Source organism: Lissotriton vulgaris, chromosome 11, assembly GCF_964263255.1.
Source record: "Lissotriton vulgaris chromosome 11, aLisVul1.2, whole genome shotgun sequence".
NCBI lineage: Eukaryota > Metazoa > Chordata > Amphibia > Caudata > Salamandridae > Lissotriton > Lissotriton vulgaris.
The window spans coordinates 662,266,987-662,290,606 of NC_141699.1; positions in this window are offsets into that span (position 1 = coordinate 662,266,987).

A 23,620-nucleotide genomic window follows, 5' to 3' on the forward strand; every position below is an offset into this window, starting at 1 on the left:
AAATTCTATGTCGAATAACTTTGGCGTTTTTGGACGGAATTGGCTGAAATTCTCAGGAAAATGGCACATTTTCTTTCTGAGTAGCCCCTGAAAATTTGGGGGGGTTTCGTCAAGGGGGGGCCGAGAAAAAAGGGGGGTCCCAAAACGCATTTTTCCCATTCATTTTTCCATAGGGCGGTTGGAATCACTTTTAGCTCGAACGGCTGAATGGATTTACACGAAACTTGGCAAAATTGTAGATATGGTTTGCCCGACGTGCTTTTGCTATGTCTCAATATATGTGCTCCAGTGGATTTTGAGAAATTAACGTTTTTAAAAACAGATATATCTGTGACAGCGCTCCGGTTAGCGTTCCGGTTCGCGTACCTGACGCGTAACGGAACTTCGCGAAGCGAAGCTGATTGGCTCTCCGGTGTCTGTCAACATTCTAAACAGTCCGGAGCGGCCGCCATCTTGTCTCTCGGTAGGATCGAGGGACAAGAGGTGGAGAAAAACGAAAGGGGAATTTAATGAAAGGGGTCAAGGTAGACCCCTCCTGACATCCTAGAATTGATGAGGGGGATATTAAAGTGCCCCGCAAGGCAAAAAATAAAAAATTAATTTTTTTGCGATTTTTCGTTGTAGAGGCGCGTCCCGGTACGCGAACCGGGTAGCTTACCGGTAGCGTAACGGGAGTTCGCCATTTTGTGTTTCAGTCGAATTTAATCACAAGATGGCAGAAAAACAATGTGGGGAAATGAGTATAAGGGGGCACGGGAGATGTATCCTGACCCCCTAGGTTTTCTGAGGGTGGCTGAGGAGGCTCATATATGTCGGAAAAAAAAAACATTTTTTGAATTTTTCGCGCGGTTAGCTGCCGGTACGCGAACCGGGTAGCGAACCGGGAAGCGAACATAAGTGAAAATTAGTGAAAAAAGGTACATTCGAAATTTTAAAAGAGTAATTATAGTTAAGGTAGCTCTGAAAAGAGCTCTTGGGTTCTGTGTAAGTTCTAGGTACTTATAAGTAGGTACCAATACACAGTCTTAAATTTTGTATGAAAACTCTGTTGCCCTCATCTGAGAAGTGCACACCATCTCCTCTGTAGATATCTTGCATGTAATAACGCAAGTTATTGTTGTAGGTGGCACCCATTCCATGGTCTCTCATTTAAGCTGAAACAGACTTATTTACATGCTTCCTCGCTTTCTCAATTTGTGGAGAAATTTGATTGGACCACCTCCATTTCTGTCTTTGGCATATATTGGAATATACCAAGGCAGTTTTGAGGGAAAAGTGCCATTAATTGCTCAAAGGTGTCCTTTAAGAGCATTTCCAGACCTACCCCAGTCAAAGTGCCCAAATCATTTCCTCCACAGTGCACTATTATGAGGTCAGGGTTTGACAAATGTAAAAAGGTTTTCACCAATGGTATCAATAGGTGACATCTCAATCCTCTTTGGCCAATCCATTTGATTTCCACATTTTGTAAATTGAGGTTGTGTACATTTCTGTTTTCAGCATACCTGTGAGCCCAGTGAATGTAACTATGTCCAACAATCCAGACAGAAAACATGGCGAGAGGAGGTTCTGCTGCAGTCAGATGAAGTGTGGGAATGAAATGGCAGTTGAAACAGTAGGAGTTTCTAAAGAAAAAAAATGTGGAGTTTGTGTGCTAATGATTCAGTAGCAGTGATTGGTGGATTTCCATTGCTGAAAACAGAAAGTTAGGGTGCATGGATGTGTTCTTTGAAACATGTAATTTGAATGGTTAAGAAAACATGATTTTAAGAAACATTGCAGTGGATTAGCAGGTGTACTGAGAGTTCAGAGTTCATTTGAAACATTGTTGTGTGAACTTGTAAACATGAGAGGTCTGGCAGGAGGTAGTTGCTATGGAAAAAGGCCAGAAAGGGCAGAGGGGGGAAGGGTGTTGATTTGAAAAAAGTGAGGGAAGAGTTTTGATTGGGTCACATGAGAGATATGTGTGATGAATTTCAGCATTTCAGTGCCTTTGTTGGTTCCAGCCTCTGGAGTGCATACCTTTTGCTCTGCTAATGAAAAATTGGTGTGTTTCTGAGACTGTTTTGAAATTCAAAAAGCATTTGCTAAGGTAAGAAAAAAATCATTTAATTTAGATAGAGAGTAGTATAGTATATTGAGAAAATAAGGAAGTTAGCTGTACATTTAAAATGTTGTTTTGTGTCAAGTGTTTTCATTATTTTTTCAAAAAAGATTTTGCTTCTTTGACAAATTATAATTATAGATAATGTGAAGTATTAGTACTGACAGGGTGTGCTTGTACATAGGAGGTGTGCTGTGTTTTCAAATTATGACCAGAAAATCGTTTTTTAAGAAAAAGACATGCTTTTTACATTTATGAGAACGATAACATGGGGTGTGCTTTTTTAAATAAATATTTCACTTTCCAACATGAATATGGGAGAATTATTTGCTTGTTTCTTGGTTTAAAAACTCGTTTCTTGAAGTCATTTAGGTTTCACATTATGTTTTACAAGAGTTACATAGTCAACATGGGGGCATATTTACAAGGCTTATTAGACACATTCACGTCATTCTCTCCATTTTAAAAGTGACTTTAAAGGTGGTGCAAGGTTCTTGTAAATACACCCTCATGAGTGCTTTGCAAATTTAAGTCATTTTCCACTGGTGCATGTGCCTTGTGAATACGCCTCTATGTGTGCTAGACAATTTTAAGGTACTTCTCCCAGGAATCTGGGAGACTAATTTCCTTACATGATGTGTTTAAAAATTGTGCTAAGGTGAGAAAAGATTCCTTTAATTTAGAAGGAGATTAGTATGCTTATTGGAGAAAATAAGGAAGCCAGCTAGGGTGTGCTTGTACATAGGAGCTGTTTTGTGTTTTGAAATTATGACCAGAAAAAATAAACCATTTAATATGTAAAATTAATTCTGTACTTTGAATTGTGATTTTTAATATGTACTCATCTTGTCTCATGCTCACTCATCTTTTACTACTTTCTATCAATTTTAAAAATTTTGTTCTCTCATTCACAGATTGAAAGTATAAAAATAACACGTGACTAAGTTAACGATAATTATAAGGTAAGTGTTTAGTACTCATTCTGTTACATCTCTTTTACATTTAACTTTTATTAGTTCCACTGCTTCATTTCTTTAACCCTCAGTTTCCTGCCTTTGCTACTTCCCTCATTCCTTTTTCTATTACTTTTTTTACTCTACTCTTTCCACTCCTGTTCTCAGTCCCTCTTTAAACAGTATCTCTGTGTTACTCCCTCTAACTGTCTTTCTTTTAACATTACTCTCAGTTTTCTTACTCTTCTTTTTTTATTTAAATTTTTTTTTTGAGTTTGCTTCCGGTTCGCGTACCGGCGCCCGAACCGGGAAGCGAACCAAAAGAAATAGAGGTTGTCAGAGTGTTAAACATTCTAGCAAATTCTTATAAAGGGGAGGTAGTTCTGAAAAGATCTTTTTTTTGTATTATTTTTGTTGTTTTATATTTTTTTTATTATTTTTCTGAACATTTTTTTTTTGTATTTTTTTGAACGGTTTTATATTTTTTTTGTTTTTTTTGATGGGGGAGAAACAAAAATGATTCATTATGAAGGGCTCAACAGGAGCAACAAAAAAAAAAGATAATTTATTTTCTGGGGCGTTTTGCACATTTGTGATTGTCAATTGCTTTATTAATTAAATTTATGCTGCTCTCTCTGAAGCAAATCAGTTGGCCACAAAAAATGCATACGTGCTTCAGATTGCCAAATTTCATTTGGATATTTGGGACCATCTCCCTCGCCTCTGGTCCCGTCACTGCCTCTTCATTGGTGGATGTACTGGCCACCAGTCGGGGGTTATCCACCAGATCACGTACTTGTGCAGCACTGTAATTTATAGGGTGCCACCTTTCCATATGGCGATGCATGGTATAATTACCATAACTGTATTTATTTTCTGTTCCTCTGGACCGTTCATTTTTACAGATCAGGCAGGTAACATACCGGGCATTTACCTTTTTTTGTTCCGGGGGAAATGAAAAAAATTGCCAAATATAACTTTCTTTAACATGGGACCTCCTTGGCTGTTCAGGTAAAAGCCTCCCTGTCCCTTGCTCCTCTTCCTCTTCTTCCTCTTCTTCCTCTTCTTCCTCCTCTTGTTGTAGGATGACCTGAGGAGGTGGTCCTCTCTTCCTAGGAGGTTGTGGTGGGGGTCCACCAGCAGCAGCAATCAATGAAGCCATTTCTATGGTTTTCAAAAAAGGTCTTTCTCTCATAAAAATGAAAGTCAGAGTGAGGAAAAAGGTGGGGCTTTCATCATTTGGGAAAAAAAATATTCTAAACCAATGAAAAGTGTTATTTTTAGGTCATATGACCAAGCCTTCCATCATTAGGAAACCAAAAGTAAAATGAACCAATGAAAAGTTTTATAAACAAGTCACATGACCTGTTATGCTTACGTTACGCGCTCCGCGCCGCGCCCCGGATCACTTCCGGGGCGCTGCGCTTCGCGCCTCGGTTCGCGTTCCGGAGCGCTTCGGGGTGCGCTAACGCGGCGCGTCATAAGACCCATTACGCGGTAACGCGATACGTCGCGCTTACGCGACGCGTCACGATGTTGCTTTCTAACGCGGTAGTTGCGCTAAAGGAACGTTTACTGGTTCGCGGACCGGGTCGCGGAACAAAATGAAGCTAACGGGAAGCTGCCCGGTTCGCGGACCGGCAGCAAAAAAAAAAAAATAATAATTAAAAAAATATATAAATAAAAAAATTATATTACAAAAATATAAAATATATTTTTGAATTAGAATAAGAATACATTTTACAGCTTTTGATATTTGCTATTAAAAAACCATTGAAATTCACTGAAAAAACCATAGGTTATAGACCATATATAGTTAGGAATTAGCATTTACAAAACCTTAAAAATTCACAGAAAAAACCATAGGTTATAGACCATATATAGTTAGGGATTAGCATTTACAAAACCTTATTTTACTCGCACAAAACCATTGAAATTCGCATATATAGTTAGTTGCACTAACTATATATCGCGCACCCGCAATCCACTGCTGATCATGTCACATATTACATCATTCATGACATGGTCAGCGACATCACTGATGACATCACTGATGACAACATCCAGTGACTGTATGTTTCTGTAAAGTTAAAATGTGTCTTACATATTGAAGAACGAGTGGATGTATAAGTGTCTGGATGAAGGATTTAGTAGGTGCATGACTGACTGTATGAGTGAGTGATTAAATGTGTCTCACTGAGTGCATGGGTTAGTGACTAAACTGTCTTAATTTGTGCATCATTATGTCTGTTGTTCTGTAAACTGCTGCATGTGTTGATCAGTAGCTATATGAGTAACTATATGGGTTATTGATTGGTTGCCCAAGTATTTGTATGGGAGACTGAGTGTGTGTGTGGGTGGCTGGGAGGTGTATGACTCTGTGCATAGATATGTGAGCAGTTGATTCACTGGATGTATGGGTTCAAAAGTGCATGTGGAAACAGCTGTATGGGCGGTTGACTGTGTGCATGAGTGTATTGGTGAGTGAATGGATATCTCAGTGCTACATGTTAAAGTAAGTACATATGTAAAACACAGTACATGTGAGAGTTGACATATATAAATAACTGTGCATAAGAGCCAGTGAATTTGTGAGTGGCTGTATGGATCATTGTGAACTTGTATCAGGGATTGTATAAGAGAGTAAATATGTGTTAGTATATGTTTGAATAAGTAAGGTGTGTATAACTGAATAGTTGAGGAAATGGAGGTGTGATTGATTCTTTGCATGACTGACTAGGTGTGTGAGTAACTCCATGGATGAGTGACAGTCTGTGAGTGTCTGTTTACACTGATTGTATCTAAGGTTATATTAGAGTCTGAAGAGGTTCATCGTATTATCACATAAATGATATCATCAGTGATGTGATCAGTAATGTCAAATGAGTTGTCATCAGTGATGTCATCAGTGATGTCATTTTAGATGTCATCAGTGATGTCATCACTGATGTCATTTGAGATGTCATCAGTGATGTCATCAGTGATGTCACTGACCATGTCATGAATGATGTAATATGTGACATGATCAGCAGTGGATTGCGGGTGCGCGATATATAGTTAGTGCAACTAACTATATATGCGAATTTCAATGGTTTTGTGCGAGTAAAATAAGGTTTTGTAAATGCTAATCTCTAACTATATATGGTCTATAACCTATGGTTTTTTCAGTGAATTTTTAAGGTTTTGTAAATGCTAATTCCTAACTATATATGGTCTATAACCTATGGTTTTTTCAGTGAACATATATATATATATATATATATATATATATATATATATATTGGCTTTTTTTGTTCAAGAGAAAGATTGTGTTGGATTTACGAGCAGGAAGTTCTGTGCCGGCTACATTGAAGCCGCCTTATTAAGTATGTGGCCTCTTTCACGGAACATTTTGTGGAGGTAGTTTGAATATATATATATATATCACCTACTGGTAGTCGTCAGTAGGTAGTTATAGATAGGACCATGTTTCCATAGGAAAAGCACTTTTTGACTTGCCTATAATCTTTGGCACCAGTTGACAAATCTTCATGAAATCTTCCCTATATGTATGGGGTCCCTGGGGATGAAATACCCCATTTGATAATGGCCAAGCCCCAGGGGATGGGTTCCCTGGGGTAACCTCGGCATTGGGAGCAGGGCCACAGCCCTCAACCCCATTAAAAATATTTTTTTGTTTAAAAGTCCTAGACCAGGGTAGGGGGCCCCAGGGCTGAAATTGACCTGGGTAAAGGGGTTCTCTCTTGTCTTCTGCTGCTAAGAATAGTTATAATGCTTTAAACTTTAAAAAATTGGAAGTATGTAAACTTGCCAAGAAATCCCGCCCGTTGTCCCGGCCTCATATACATTAGCAGTATGCTGGTAAACTATAATTACTACGCTGCCACTACTTCTAATTAACATTTATACGCATCTTTTACGTCACAGGGTACCATTACTACGCATGCTTTAAGTACGCATGCTTCTACTACGAAAATACCATTAATTCGCAAGTACCATTACTACGCGAGATAGCTGTAAACCTAAGAAATTTGAAAAAAAAATTATCACGTTAGACGATACCGTTACAACGCAACAAGCATTACTTTACATGTCATACAGAGGTTCGGGAAAGTGAGTAAGAAACATTTTAAAATAATTGATTAATTTAGTCGATGAACTAACTGTCTGACTTTGTGGTCCGTAGGTCGGTGAACAGTAACACTTTTGAAACAGGATTTATCAGGGCCTGTTAATGCGCCACATCATTATTTCCCAACAAGGCACGTTGAGCAAGCTTCCATGTCGCACGCAGGGAGACTTGCCATACGGTCTCAGGAGCAGCTATTGTTAGTTGTGATGTTTAAAAAAAATTATGTATCCCTGCAGAATTGTTACAAAAAATAGCTACTACATTGATTTGAACTTAAATGTTAATTGTAACCTTTAAAATATCGAAAAATATATTTATGTGATTTAAACTTTTTTCCTCCCCTCTAAGCTAAAGTGAGTTGGAAATAACTGTTTCAATTAACCCTGGGCCCATCGCCAAAAGATTACACTGCACCTACAGGTGGTGTGTATGTGAGCCTAGTGAGGTCGGTGGAGAGATACAACAAACGGATCAGGAAGATGACGTTTCAGAAAGCACGCGTGTTCAATGGTGTTGAAATCGGCTGTTGGGATGCGCTTCCAGAGGATACCTTTCAGTAAAGTTTTGCACAACATGAGTCTGGTTCGAGCGTTTAATTTTCACAAGATCACACTTTTTATTACTTAAGTAATAGAACACAGCTTTTTCATTGTAGATCAGACTACGGTATTTCCCAGCTTTAGCGAAACTTCATTAGGAGCTGAGTTTCCTAAGATAATTAAGAGTAGAGTTTTTTAACTTTTACTTTTAGGGCCCATGGCAGTTGAATGTTTTTTTTCTCTGTTAGCTACGATCCATCTAAGAGAGGGGGGGGGCTGCTAACTACAAACCTTCCAGTCAGCAATGCGACAAGTGGGTCCCAGCTTGTCATGTGTGATTGCTCAAAGTGATGCTTCGACACCAGATGGACAATCGCACAGTTTCGGATTGCGAGTCAAATTATCAGTCTTTGACTGTGATATGTAAATATCGCGATTTTTTTGCACGTCACTTGCGTAATAAAAGCATGCCCACTAAAAACTTGCATGGTAATAATATTTGCGAAGTAAAAACTTCGTACTAAAAGCATGCAAACTAATGGTTTGCGAAGCAACGACATATATTCATATTACATCTCCATACATTTTTCCCAGGATGATGGGCAGCTTACTAAAAGGCTCCCCATAGCATGTTTTCTGCTGATTTTAGAGAAGGGTCTTGATGTCTAGGAATACAATCACAGCTTCACCAAACAAAGAAGCACTTACTAATGTAAAGTACAACTCATTCAAGTGTTTTTTCTCTGCTGTTTCACCTTGGAAAGTTATCTGGTGAAGGCACTCAAGAAACAATCACATTGTCAAAGTTACAGACACACAAGGTCACTGGTGACATTTCCCTGGTGTCCTTTACGAACTTGTAGTGTAGGAGACGCACCATACATTTACCAAACGAGATACGACTTACTAATTAGCCAGTAGAAAATACTCCACTTGGGTTAAGGTGATTCACAAAATGGTGAGCAGGGCAGGATTGATTCTGCACTATGCTCATTCCACAAAAATTAAACCTCAACAAGAAGTACTTCATATATAAACAAAGCAGAATCCTCAGTTGAAGCTCTACTTCTGTAAACTACTAATCATCCTAACTACGTGCACATGGACAATGCAAAGCAAGTGTGCTTTCTCTGCAGTTCCACTGTGAAAAGTTATCTGTAATTTGTGATGGAGGTGTTTACATCATTGTTTTTCAATCACAATATCTCATGTAGTGACTGTGACGAAGGGGTTCTTTTTTGTCACCTGCTGCTGAGAACAGAGGCAATGGTGCTCCCTTTTAAATACCTTAAGTAATGCCCAAAATTCATAGCACCACTCACATCCACTCACAGACCCATAGCGCCACTCACAGACCTACACAGGCAGTCACACAACAACTCACAGAGCCACACAAGTGCTCACAGAGCCACACAGGTACTCACATACTCACTCAAAGACCAACACAGGCACCACTCAATGACCCACACAGGCCCTCATATACCCACTCATACACCCACTTGCAGAACCACTCACACACTCATTGACTCACTCGCAGACCCACTCAGACACTCATGGACCCACACACAGACCCGCTTAGACACTCACACAGCCATTGACAGACCCACTCAGACACTCTCACACCCACTCACAGACCTACTGAGACACTCGTGCACTCAGTATTGTGCGCCCTGTCAAAGGTTAGTAGTTATAGTTAGGAAATAAAATGCAAAAACCTTAGAAATGTACTTAAAAATCCAAAGGTCACAGGGACGTTGTAGTTAGAAAACAACATTTAAAACAACGTAGAAATTCACTGAAAAAAACAAAGGTTACGGGGACATTATAGTTAGGAAAGAGAACAAAAAATCCTTAAAATTTCAATGAAAAACACAAAGGTTACAGGGACTTCATAGTTTTGCTCACATTTCACTTGTCCAAAACCAGTGAAATTCAGCATTATAGTTACCTGAGCTAGCTGTAACTTACGCCCCACAATTCACTGCTTATGACCTCACATATTACATAACTCATGACATGGTCAGTGACATCACTGATGACATCTCAAATTACTTCACCGATGACATCATCCAGTAAGTATGTGTGTTTGCTCAAAGTTTATGAGTGTTAAACGTATATACCAAGGAACTACATAGAATAAAGTAGTATACTTTTGATACTACTAATGATTAATACAATTTCTAACATATATTATGTGAGTGGCTCAGGGATGGGTGGAGATTAAGGGCGATGAGGGTTTGTTTAGAGTTTAGAGATGGGTGTAGTTTAGAGTTGATAATGTAATGTAATGTAAAGAAGTTTTTCTATAGCGCATTCTATCACTCCAAGGAGCATCTTGGCGCTTGATACCAACCCAGAATGGAAAAGGTGGTTAGCTGAAGCAATTCCCAAGAGATTACATCCTTTACACTAAGGCTCTACAGGCAGCATCGGTAAGCGTGAAAACCCAGGTCTTTCGGGCTTTCCTAAAAAGGGATTCTGATGAAATTTGCCGGAGCGGAGGTGGCAGTTTATTCCATGCTCTAGAACCCAGAACAGCAAGGGATTTTCCACCTTTGGTGGCAAGTCTAAATTTTGGGACAACTAAAAGATTCTGGTTGGAGGATCTTAGACTCCGAATGGGGAGATGGCATTTGAAATTTTTAGAGAGGTACCTAGGTCCTTGTGAGTGATAAGCTCTAAAAGTGATAACCAAAATGTGTTTTATTGGCCATGGATTGGTGGAGTTTAGGGTGGTTAGGATTTTTGGGGGTTCAGGGATGGGTGGAGTTTTGAGAAAGAGAGGGGATATTAAAGAATCAGCAGTGCAATTTAAAAGCATCCTAAGTAATTGTTTTTCAACGAATCATATCTAAATCTGAAATAATGTCCCCAGAGGAAAAAGCTCAGAGAAAAAACACCTGATAAAACTACATTGAACCTTTGTTATGAGGGTCAGAGGAGTTGATCCCTTAGGTCATGCAGCAGAAGATCATGGCTAAGTAGCCAAGCGAACAGTAGCCAGTGGTGTATAAATCGTGTAATGGGCCCTGGTGTAAGCGGAGTAAATTGTCCACCCTGCCACTAAGTGGTCAAGAAAATACAGCCATAATAATTGGGTGCATTAGGCCAATAACTCCAGAGGGCTGAAGTTTCACTGCAATTGCTACACTATTGATAGCTAAGCAATTCAGATAGGTCTCTTTCCCTGGTTCTAGCAGTCATGGACCAGTGCTAAGTGAGTGTAGAAATCATCCCTTGGGCCTCGCATCACTGGACTATGACTGCAAGCCCACAGCAAGATTTACCTTTCCTGGGTCTTGTAGCTCTGGATATTGGCTGTCAAGTACATGAGAGGGGAGGCCAGTGGCATAGTAATAGCACCATGTCCCCTGATGCAAGCAAATAATGCTGGACAGGAAAACCCAGGTATAATTTGAGTTCATTGGGTCCCTAACTTCTCTAAGTACTGATGCTGCTTCACCTGCTCCACCCTGAGAGAGGCCCATCTCATAGACCTCCCAGCTATGGTACAATGCTGCGAAGCCCATAGGTGGGTGCCCCTTCCCTCGAGTGCCCAACCAAGGCAACAAGGCCCAGGGGAAGGATGGCCTCCTCGGCATTTCACAACACTGGAGCATGGCTGTGATGTCCTTCGACGAGAGGCAAGAAGCCCATCAATGGTGTCCTGGTGCTTGGTGCAAACTATAAGTGTTCCTTCACCCCTGTCGACCAGCTGCACAGTATAATACAGTCAGACTCCAAGTACAATGGGCACCTTATATGCCTGGGACCAATAATCACTGCACCTGCTGCACTACTGGTTGTTATGCACCCAACATGGACCCATGAACGTAGTCATTATTAAGAGCGGTGAGGAATTTGCAGCTGAGCCCATGGGAGAGGGGCCCCTCCCAAGGTCTCACTATCATACACCGTAGCTATGAGGCCAGGGTAGGGCTCCCAAACTCAGTTGGACTTTTTAACTATGGTCTAGCACTGCATAGCCCAAGGGAGGGGAGTCCTAGGTAGAACAGTAATCTTCCTTGTGATTTACAGCAATGGTCTAGCATTGCAATCTCAGCAAAGACATAGGGGTACCCTCTCCTGGGCCATACAACCATGACACAGAGCTGTGAGGCCCAGGGGAGGGAGGCACTTACCCCAAGACCTTACGTCTATGGTCCAGCGCTGCAGGGCCCTGATGAGGTGGCCCCACACCCCTGGGTAGAGTTGCAAGGCCCAGGAAATGAAAGTCCTCTTCAGTGTGCCTTGAAAATATGAACCAGTCCTGTGAATCTCAGTATTGGAGGCCCCCTCCGCTGCTCCTTGCAACCATGGTGTAGATCTGCGAGGCCCAGGTAGGATGAGCAACTTTACAATATCACTTCATATGAGACTTTTTTCACGCAGAAACACATTGTGAGTGTGGACACTTGCAGGTGCAGAGACAGCAAAAGATGTTTATTGGAGAGCAGGTGCACCGTGAGTCTTGCAGCGAAGTTTAGGGGTTTCTTCCTAAATACCCTTCCTATGAGTAAGGTCATTTTAAACAATAACTTTGCTTCAAGGGAAAAAAATGAAAAATGTCGAAAAAATGAAAAAGTTAGGTCACCTTTTAACAAGAGCCACAAATCTATAATTGCATCCTTAGGTCCAATCAAAGATATGTATATAAATCTGGGCCTGCCTGTTCCTTAAGGGAGAAAGGGCAGTATCTGTATTGTGGCTTCCTGTATATCTCTTTTATTTTACTTCAATACTATTATGTCCAAATTTTAACATCCACTGGTGAGGCGAATGTATTCTCATGATCACAGTATGCAAATATCATATCTGTGAAATTTAGTATGAACAAGAATATTAACCACGTGGTGTAAAGCGACACATACCGTCATACATGTCTCTTCACAACACAGGCAAATTTGTAATAATATCAAAAAGCAGCTAATAAAACAAAACAACATGTCATTACGCTATCATCAAATATACATGCATATATAGTAGGCACAAAAAGCATAAACAAAGCACAATGGTACTTGTAATCAAGCAGAAATGCGTGCATGCATGCAACCCAAAACCCAGAATCCAGGCCAGCTTAATTTGTCGAAATCAAAAATTACACCAAAAGTACGCTTTCATTTTACTCACACCCCGCTTTTTGCCAGGTTATCACCAGTTGCTGGTTATCAAAACTGGCAAATACAACTTACAGTGCCGTTTGTGACCCATAGGATGAGCAAGAACCATTCATAAGGGAAAAATGCAAAATCATGAAAAAAAAACACACAAACATTTCATTTCAAAGAAGTCATAATAAAACCCATCTCTTCGCAACATACTACTAACATAGCGCATAACAGAGTAAATCTCAACTGTTAACCAACCATCCTCATTGTAAAACATGCTAACCCGCTTTCATAGTGACTGTAAAACTTTTTCACAGACACACTGCATTCCTTGCACCAGCCTTTCCATGTGGCCCCTTCAGACCCCCTGCCCTCAAGGCCCTGAGAGCCTGCGGCCCCTCATGGCCCTGGGAGCCTGCGCCCCTTCACAGCCCTGGGAGCCTGCGAGCCCCACATGGTCCCCCCCTCTCCAAAGCCCCTGAGGGCCTGCTTTTTTTTCTTTCTTTAGGGCTGGTCAAGAATGCACTACTCAAAAACAAAAACCTTCATGTAACCCATCTAATGTGCAAGCTTGAAAGTCTGCTAATCAGAGAAGCTTTTTCACCAAGCAGTCATTGCTCCATCTGTTCACTTACTTACTCCTAAACCCCCTTCTCACTGACCTTAAGGTCAAATTCTGCCAGGCCTACCGTGTGGGCCCTATATCCTATTTCCTCCCTTAAACTTACAAGACCAGAAACCATTCCCCACTCATTCTAAGCTACAAGATCAACCCTGTTGAAAAACACATGTTATATAAATGACTTCTTTCAGGAATAAAATGCATTTAGTAAAACATTTACTGTGAACAATTTGCAGAACATAACAACATAGCATACCAGCATTATCTTAAATGTTTGCTACCAGCCTATACAATTACACTCAGTTATCAGCTCCACAAAGATAAAAGACAGAGTAGGCCCTGCCGAAATTTGAATTATCAATCCTGATATTAAACATAAACCTCTACACCGGGCACAGTAGCTCACTGAGCTATGAAGAACAACCTCAAATAATAACAACCCACCCTTTTTGTAATAGATACAAACATGCATTCTCTGGAAGCCAGAAACACTGCAAGGCTATGGTAATTGGCAAAAATGCTTTTAAAAGGTCTATTTTAACTGATTTTCGACTTTTGACTTTGGGGCACTTAAAAATTAAAATCCTACACTTGCATTACATATTAATCACCCTTAGAATGTGCTTTACATGTTGCAAAACGCGAACATGAGGCATAGGCATGTGATGCCTTACAAAAATGAGCTGTTACGCGTGCGCCAAGTAAAACCCTAACACGCAAATGGCCTATTTAAGCAGTCACACATTACTTTAATCAAATTTTAATTTTAGGAGGTCATAGTATGAGTATTAAGCTTTATGAATATCCGAAAACGATTTTGAAAAACACATATTTTTTTCAAATAATTTTTCCATGTTTAAGAATTTACTCATTTCTTTATCATTTTTTTTCTCTCAAACCCAATCTAAATTGCTAAAACCACATTTAAAACCCAAACTGCATCTTTTGCAGTCATGTAGGAGCCTATGCGCAGAAGCCTTACTGAAAACATGGCAGATTTTCGCGCCAAAATTTAAAAGAGGACATTTGAGCAACAAACCCAGAAATATACCCCTATTTCTTTTTACTTGTTTTAAGAATAGAACAAAACCACAATTGCAATGTCTTCCTGTGATATAAAATAATGCAACTTACTTTTGTAACCCTTTAAAACACCTATTCAGAGTTGCTAAATTCTGCCCGTGTGAAACTACCACCTAATCTCTGACTGAATCAACATTCCAATGTTTTATGGCCTAAAAAAAAAAACACCATCTGCCGTTCTCAAGGCAGGAAGGCAGGGAAAGGCCTGTAAAAGCTGAAACCCAAAACCTTTCAGTCTTGCTGGAAACAGAAAAAAACATGTGCCACGAAATGCGTTTAAATGTAGCAAAAATTCACTGTTAGCTGAAACTTTAACATTTTACATGTATGAAAATGCATGTAAGCAAAGGAGGGCTACAAATTCGTTTTTCCCTACAGAACACACAATTTAATTTTTGAGGCCTTTTCATGTTCCTAGTGAATGTAAATTTTAACTTTATCTAATTTAAGCATTTCAACAGTTTGCACATATGTGCCTTTGTTTAGTCTATAATTTAAAAAGCAACATATAGCGATTTTTGCAGGTAACATGGCAAATTACTGCATTCTTATTTAATTTTCACCTAATATCAATTAATGCAACATTTTCCTTAACATACTGAAAACATCAAGAAATCCACATTCACGCATTGAGCTCATTTCACACAGAAACAGAAATATTTCAAACATACAGGACACACAATACGGCGCTTAAGGCGTGTGTTTCATAAATTCGCGCCAACGCTATTCACAAGCAGAAATTACACTAACAAGAACAGAAACCCCACATTTAAACACACATTGAACCCACAGACCAATACATAGGACTGAAAAAAAAAACAAGCCACAAACAAATCGTAAACCAAACCAATTTGTAAATGCTAGTTGTACGTCATATTTACAAGGAATGTTTGGCAATGATGTTTCAATTCACAAGTTTTCTGACTGGCAGAGCACCAAAAATCGCTCTGCATTCCCCCATTTATAAAAGTGCGCAGAACAAAAGGATCCTTACATGTATTATGGCCATATTTTAGTTCCCTGATGATACAATATCACCAAGGAAGAAATATGTTTTCACAATCCCTTCTAAGGGAAGCCGGCTCATTTACTTCACATCACATTATGGTACCGTTCACAAAAAGCAACACATTTTAACATGTGAGCTTAACCAAGGACAACAGGCATGCCAAAAAATAGTGCAGAGTATACACTACTATCAAAGGAGGAGGAAATATCCTCGCATTACCTGCCTATATGAGTTGCAACACATACATATCAAATCAAATCACATCAAATCAAATTCATATCATATTCTTCGAAGATCAAACGTAGTTCAAAGTAGACAAGTCTATCTCAAATTCAAAATATGCCACAGTAAGCGTTACAAAGGCATTCAAAACTTAGAACAGGCGCCGCAAAATTACTTTTACCAAACATAAGCTGTCCAAATTCTAACTGCCAGGTCTTATCTAACAGTCTATCTTTTTATGTTACATTTTAATACTCACGCCAAAAGTGTTCTCAGTCAGGAGGGTGACATCCTTGGGAGGACCAAAGATCAGGAGAGGCAGAAAACATACACGAGCTGCAGACACAAGGAATCACCAGAGGCGCGCCGTGCACAGCTACCTTCTTGCAGAACCCAGTCCCATGCTGCTCAGCAGTTTTCTGCCTCCTGGCAAGTTGATCACTCCTCCAGATTGTCACCTCTCTGATGAGTCCCATCTGAGGTGCCAATTGTGGAATTCAAAAACCTTGGAGTCCTTTAAAAGCAAATAGAGGCTGACACAGAATTCTGAAATATCAAAGGACAGTTTATTACACTCATGTGAGGTGAGGCTGCGTCGCCCAAAAGCCATGGCAAATGAATGAGGCAGTCTGAGGAAGTCAGAAGGCTGATGCCTTATATACATTTCAGACTTACACAGTAAGCATACATAAAAGGGGGCAGTCTTAGCTCCTGCGAGCACACAAAGAATACCATTTAAGGACATATGGAACCAAGTGGGAGGAGCTAACAGTTTCAGAACGTAGTGAACACATTCCTATGTAAAACTTAATCAGTAACAGATGCAGACTCTACCAGGCATTTCTGAGCATGCGTGGAAGTGGAGGAGGCTAAATATATCCTGTTACTAGGCAGACTTCAAGTGCAGTTAAAAGGAAGGTAGGACAATGCACAAAGTGAGCACATGGCAGCACATGGTAGCCAAGATGGCCTCCAGAAACTAAAATGGCTTCTAAAAAACGGGTAAGATAACTTCTAAATGCGAAATGGCTTCTGCTAACGCTAACCCATTTATGCTAATTTACAACAGGTACATTTTAGCAATGGAACTGAGATATTTGACGGTAGGAGAAGACATCAGAATGCAGCAAGACAAAGCCGTAGCGTGAACGCCAGCAGAGACATAGAGCCTGGAACCCTGACAAGAAGATAGCCAAAGAAATACTGCAGGCAGTAGTACCAGACCTCTGAACAAGAGCATGTACAGAACTGTACTTAAAACGGACTGATAAAGAGAACAGGAGACAAATCACCACCAAGATTGAGAGCCATTTCAGATCCTCGCAGTCTGTAGACGGAAATCGGCAGCAGTGTCCTACTACAAGAAAATCACACCAGCCCTGAGAAAGACCTTCTTTTAATAACTCAGGTCCAAACACGAAGATCGAAATGCGGCACACCCTCCACTCACCTACCCACAGCACAAGGCCCAGAGTATCGTTATATTCGAAGCAAAGAAAAGACTAAGAAACAATCAGGTCAACCAACTGACAGTGGTGTGAAGACCGAGGCCATTTTTAAAGCGTTCTCTGACCTAAAAAAATCCCCCTATTTTTGGACCACATAGAAGAGACAGTATTGAGGATAAGTAGTTAACATCCTGGTACATGAGTATAATGTAGTAGAATCTTTAGATATTTTTGATTTTTCAGATGTCTTGTTATTGTATCAATGGTTTTTGATTTATGCACTGTACATAACCATTGCACTTCTTTGTATCGATGTACTAGTATGCAAAAGGCAAATGTGTTCATTGTGCTTGTAGAATATATGCCAAAAACAAAAGAAAAATGAAATAATCATGAAGTAAAAATCTCTTTCCAAAGGAATGTTTGGAGTATATATTGACTGTTGTTCGGCCTCCTTAGGGTGATCAAAAAAATTCTTCCCCTTCTCCCATTTGAGGCCAGACAAATAATCATACAGGGCCTTGTCCAATCCCGTCTGGATTTTAATAATGCCCTCTATCTTGGATCACCAGACTGCACTCTACAAAAACTTCAGCGCACTCACAATTGTGCTGCCCGTGCGCTATTGGGAGTCCCACGGAGGATCTCAATAAAAACTGGCCTAAGAACTTTACACTGGCTACCTGTTAGGGACAGATTGAAGTTTAAAGCTCTATGCATTGCCCACCAGACCTTCTGGAAAATGGGTCCAGAAATCAACTGTTCCCTGATTTCTCCATATCTGCCCAACAAGGCACTTCGTTCCTCAACCGCATCACTAGCCAAAATCCCCAGAATCTTTAGAGCCAGAGCAGGAGAACGTTCGTTCTCGTACAATGTTTCTAAATTGTGGAACACCCTCCCTCTGCAGATGCGAGATAATTCCAACCTAACTAGTTTCCGGAAACAGCTCAAAACCTTTTTGTTCAGTAAGTAGTAACCTCCTGAGGGCATCTTCTGTTTTAGTTTCAGCGCCTGGACGCCTCAGGGCAACTGTAGCGCTCTATAAATCCCATTTTCATTTCATTTCATTTCATTTCATTTCAAAATAGATGGATTTCTTATTTGCCTGGTGACCCACTGAAAGGTCATAAGTAATTTAGTTCATTAGTTGAACCACAGAGTAGGGAACAGTTTCACCCTTCTTTTGAAAAAAAGATCATGAATATATGGTACTAGAGGTAACCTGCTATATTGAATGTGTATTAGATTCCAGCCTCTAGGCTCCTTAATTGAACCATTTCCTGAGAGGGGGCAGGCCCTTGGCCATGCCTTTTTCCTCTGCTCATTTTTGGAAGTATTGGGATGATTTAGATTCAGCGTAAAACCCGCTAGTAAGCCTGTTAAAAAACTGAACTGGATGTTCAGACGGTTATTCTTTAACAGAAAGTATGGGAACGGTTTTGATTACATAAATAAAGTTTAAGAAGGTTGTTCAATATTAGATGCCACCCACTCCAACCTCTACTGCAAGGAGGCTACATCATTTTACTTTACGCCCCTGGTGAGACTCCAGCCTTACTTGGTTGCCCACCTCCGCTAGAGCACATGGCAGGGAAAAGAGAGTTATATTCTCACTACACTTTGCGAGATAGGTAAAGTCTCCTGAAACAGACGTGTTTTAAGCGCTTTTCTAAATATGCTGTTTTGAGGCAAAGAGCTTCGGACATGAAAGCCTGTTTCCAGACACACCATCTGCAGCTTTGTGTTTTTTCGTAAAGTAAGGATTAATGTGGAATATGTTATCTCACATTATGCAATAACATTTAAAGGCTTAGTGCCTGAGTCATAAACCGTTTTTTACAATGCATAACGACTAGTACTCACACATAGAAAACGTTGTAACTTCTATATGCAATAGTAACTGTTGATTAACAGAGGCAATTTTGCATACAGAGGTGTAATTTGAGCAGGAGTAAATTTCACGAGTGCACGGAACAATGGAGTTCTCAATTGCACTTCTCAAAACCCCCAACTGAGCCACTAACTGGAACAAGTGGCAGAGAATCATATTTACACGGTTTATGCTAAAGACTGCACTGTTAAACTTTTTCCTGGACACATTTGGGATTGAGATGCAAATGGTTTATATTGAGGGAACATCGTCGAAATTACACATTCTGAGAGCCAACATTCATGAAGGTGCAGTAATACTATACATAGTAATAGACATTCCCAAATCTGTGTAGTGAATATTTTACACTTGTATGCACTTCAAAATCTGCACGTGAAAAAATACAGCCAGTGGTTATGCAATGAATGAAATGGTCATAGGTACGGTCTGTGGAAGGGTCTAAGTGTTTTTAGGAGGGTTTGTTTTTCACACTATAATAAAAATGGAATAGAAAGATATTTTTTACATTTTCCAAGCCTAGTTTCCAAACTTTGGGGATTAATTATATGAGACTTGCATCACGTATGCACCACACAAAGTGGTACATGCGTGACGCAAGCCTCTATGTGAAATTTATGAAGTCACACAAAGCCACTTTGGGGCATATTGATGAGCTCCTTGCGCCGCCTGAGCATCACCTTTTGTGGCGCTCCGGCAGCAAAAACCTTGAAATCATATATATGGGCCATGCAAAGCCACTGTGCGTGGCTTTGAATGTCCTCATTGATAGGGAGTAGGGCAAGGCAGTGCAATTCGCTGCGTTGCCTTACTCTGCGCTCGAGAGGCTTTCCAAAGGCATTGCGGACGGTGTGTGTTCCAAGGCAACAGCCATGCCTTTCAATACTTCCCCAGATTAAAAAAAAACATGTAAACCTGGGGATGCACCAACACCTTACGCCTCCAGAGATGAAGAGTAACAAGGAGAAATAAATGTTCTCCTCGTTTTTTGCTATTTCCACGTGCATTCTGCAGCACACATAGAAAGAGGAAAAAGCCACCAGAATTATATTTGTGCCAAAGGGTGTACCTTCCTGCACAAAAACAGTCCTGCCAACAACACAGGATTACTTGCACCATGGTGCAAGGGTGTCTACGTTGGTGCTAGTCTGCGGAAATGATGCCCGCACAGGGGGAAAGAACAGGATTGCACCATATTGAATAAATAGAGTGAATTCTTGTCATTTCACTTTGACTTACGTAGTGCAGCACAGCATGGTGACTTGGTATGCTGCCCTACTCCAAAACCCCATGAATGAGGGCCTTTGCCTGGCTGCAAAAACCTGGAGAAAGGCAACTCAGTGCAAATCGCTGCATTGCCTTACTGTGTGCAAGGAAGGCGTTCCATAAGCATTACAGTGGGTGTTCCCACACAAGTTCCATGGCTGTTGACACATTCCTAGATTCACAAACTTGTAAACCTGGGAACTCACAAAAATCTTACACCTCTCCAGGTGAGGCGTAACAAGGAGAAATATCTATATTTCTCCTTGTTTTTTCCTTTTTCTATGTGTGCAGCATTCTGCAGAAAACATAGAAACAGGAAAAAGACTCTCAGGATTGTTTTTGTGCAGGAAGGTGCACTTCTTGCACAAAAACAATCTTGCATGCAACGGAGGCACCCTGCAAGGGTGCCTGCATTGGTGCTAGGCTGCCAAAATGACGCCAGAGGAAAGGAATGCATCTTATTGGATAAATAGGGTGCATTCCTGCCCTTTCCCAGTGACACAGGGCGGCACAGCAAGATTACTTGCTGAGCTGCCTTGTGCCACAAATTTCATAAATATTCCCCTTTATGTATGCCTGACAATATAAAAAATACATGTAAATAAATGGTATGACCCAGAAGAAAATAAATGAGAGTAGAAATAAGGGAAAAGAAATAGAGAAAGCAAAAAAAGAAACCAGACTTTATTGGCAAAAGTTTTGCTTGAAAATGTTGTGGTGCAGTGGAATGGCAGAGGATCATGTCCAGACATGTGGTGCGTCTTAAAGTGTGATATGCAGGTGAACATAATTAGCCAAAAGACATTAGGCGTACGATGCTAGCATCCATCCAAAAGCCACAAGAATTTTCAATGTATCTATTGACGGAATCACACCATCGGCATTCCACCACTAGAACTCCACCAGCACAACTGTGAAATCAAATTAGTCTCAGCGTAATTCTGCACCCTGACGGTAATGGAGTAAGGTTAGCCAGCAGAGAAGTCCAATGCGTTGACAGCGGTGAACAGTTTACGCAACAGCAAACACTCTGTTGACATGGATTGCGATTCATCCAGCACAGGAGAAACACAGAGAGCGAGATTCCGTCATCTTGGTGGGGTACTTGTAAACTCTGCCGTGGAGGGATGACGGGAGTCTTGACAAGATATAAATCAGGCCCTAAGTCACTATTAATTAATTATTTTTGGAAAACACCCACTAGTGCCACATGTATAGCACAGTATTAGACGTATGCTATTTAGACATGTTGAGCAACTAAACAGTACAATATTGTAGGGCATGATTATATGTTGGTAATTAATTAATTAACTCAGTACTAGATTTAAATGATACTCTTGATTGAAAATAATATTACAACTGTTGCAATTGGGTAAGATATCACGGAGATATAGCAAATACGGCATTTTCATGAATGAAGGGACTCAACGGCACTCAATCTGACCTACGATTCATACAGATATGATGATTTCCATTATCTCAAGTAGTCTAAATGAAAAACAAGTAACTGTTACTGGCAACTTTGGCTAATGATCTGGATTAACAAAGGTACTATATCATGTTATACATCAAGTAAACACTTTGAAAATGACTTGCATTGATTGCATAAATGTGCATGATCTGTATATTCTTTGTACAATTGGTAAATGTTTTAACTGCACTACACATCCCACAATTCCAAATCCTATAGTACTGTACCTGTAGTGGTAAACGGCTTTTGTCATTTAACAGCTTGGCATGGATAGCACTGTGCTATTCCTATGCTTAAAGACTTTGCTGTAGAAATGGAAAAAGACTTTGCCCCTTTCTGTCTCTGCGTGGATAGTACTATGCTATTCGCATGCTTATAAACTTTGATAGAAAAGCAGACATTTGAGGTGAGCAACTATAGAGTATCGCTGTTGTTGAGGGTGCTCTATACAGAAGCTGTCTCCCACCTAAACTTGAGAACTACCCAGAGTTCTCTTCTTTTTTTCTAAATATAACGTCCCTGAAACCTACGTTTTTTTCAGTGAATTTCAAAGGTTTTTTAAATGCTCATTTCTAACTATAACGCCCCTGAAACCTGTGTTTCTATAGTGAATATCTAAGGTTTTTTTTAATGCTAATTCCTAATTATGCGCACAGAGGTAAGACATGTGCAGAAGAAGAAGAAAGGCACAGAAAGAAGCAAGAGAAATGCAGAAAGAGGCATCAGAAATCCAGAAAGAAGAAGAAACGTGCAGAAAGAAGCAAAAAATATACAGAAAGAACCAACAGAGATGCAGAAAGTGGACTTGATGCAAAGTCATCCTGTGCCCTGGGCACTCCCAACTTTCTGCTGACTGGTACTGGTGGTAACTGACTCTGACTGACCCTGGGCTCTGCCTAACCAGGCCTGAAGCCAGTGCTATGCTGAAAGACGCTTAGATTACAGTGGAAACACCTACATACACTAGGGTTACACTATGGGTTGGAGTACTCCTGTGATTGGCATGAAGTCCCCTGTAAGGCCTTAGTACATGATAGGCCAGGGGGATTAAAACTACCTCTAAGTCCCAAGCATATAATAGGGCATTGCAGTTTATAGGCCAGCAGCCCGTTTCTGCACTTGCATGTGTGCACTGCTGAGAATGAGGTCAGTTTAAAAGTAGCCCTGTGTTTGCAGAAAGAGGCAAGAGAGGTGCAAAAAGAGGCAAGAGAAGTACAGAAAGAAGCAACAGAGGTGCAGCAAGAGGGAAGAGGGTTGCAGAAAGAGTCAAGAGAAGTTCAGAAAGAAGCAAGAACGGTGCAGTAAAAACAACAGAGGTGCGGAAGGAGGCAAGAGAGGTACAGAAAGAGGCAATAGAGCGAGGTAGACAAAGAGGGAAGAAGGGTGCAGAAAGAGGCAAGAGAAGTGTAGAAAGAAGCACCAGAGGAGCAAAAGGAGACACGAGAACTGCAGAAAGAGGCAAGGGAGTTGCAGAAAAAGGCAAAAATGGTCCAGAAAGAGGGAACAGGGGTGCAGACAGAGGCAAGAGAGATGCAGAAATTTGCAAGAGAGGTGCAGAAAGAATCAAAAGCAGTACAAAAGAACCAGCAGAGGTAAAAAAGAGGCAAGCGAGGTGCAGAAGGAGGCAAGAGAACTGCAGAAAGAGGCAAGAGAGTTGCAGAATCAGGCAAAAGGGGTGCAGAAAGAGGGACCAGATGGGCAGACTGAGGCAAGAGAGGTACAGAAAAAAGGAAGAGGGGTGCAGAAAAAGGCAAGAGGGATGCAGATATTTG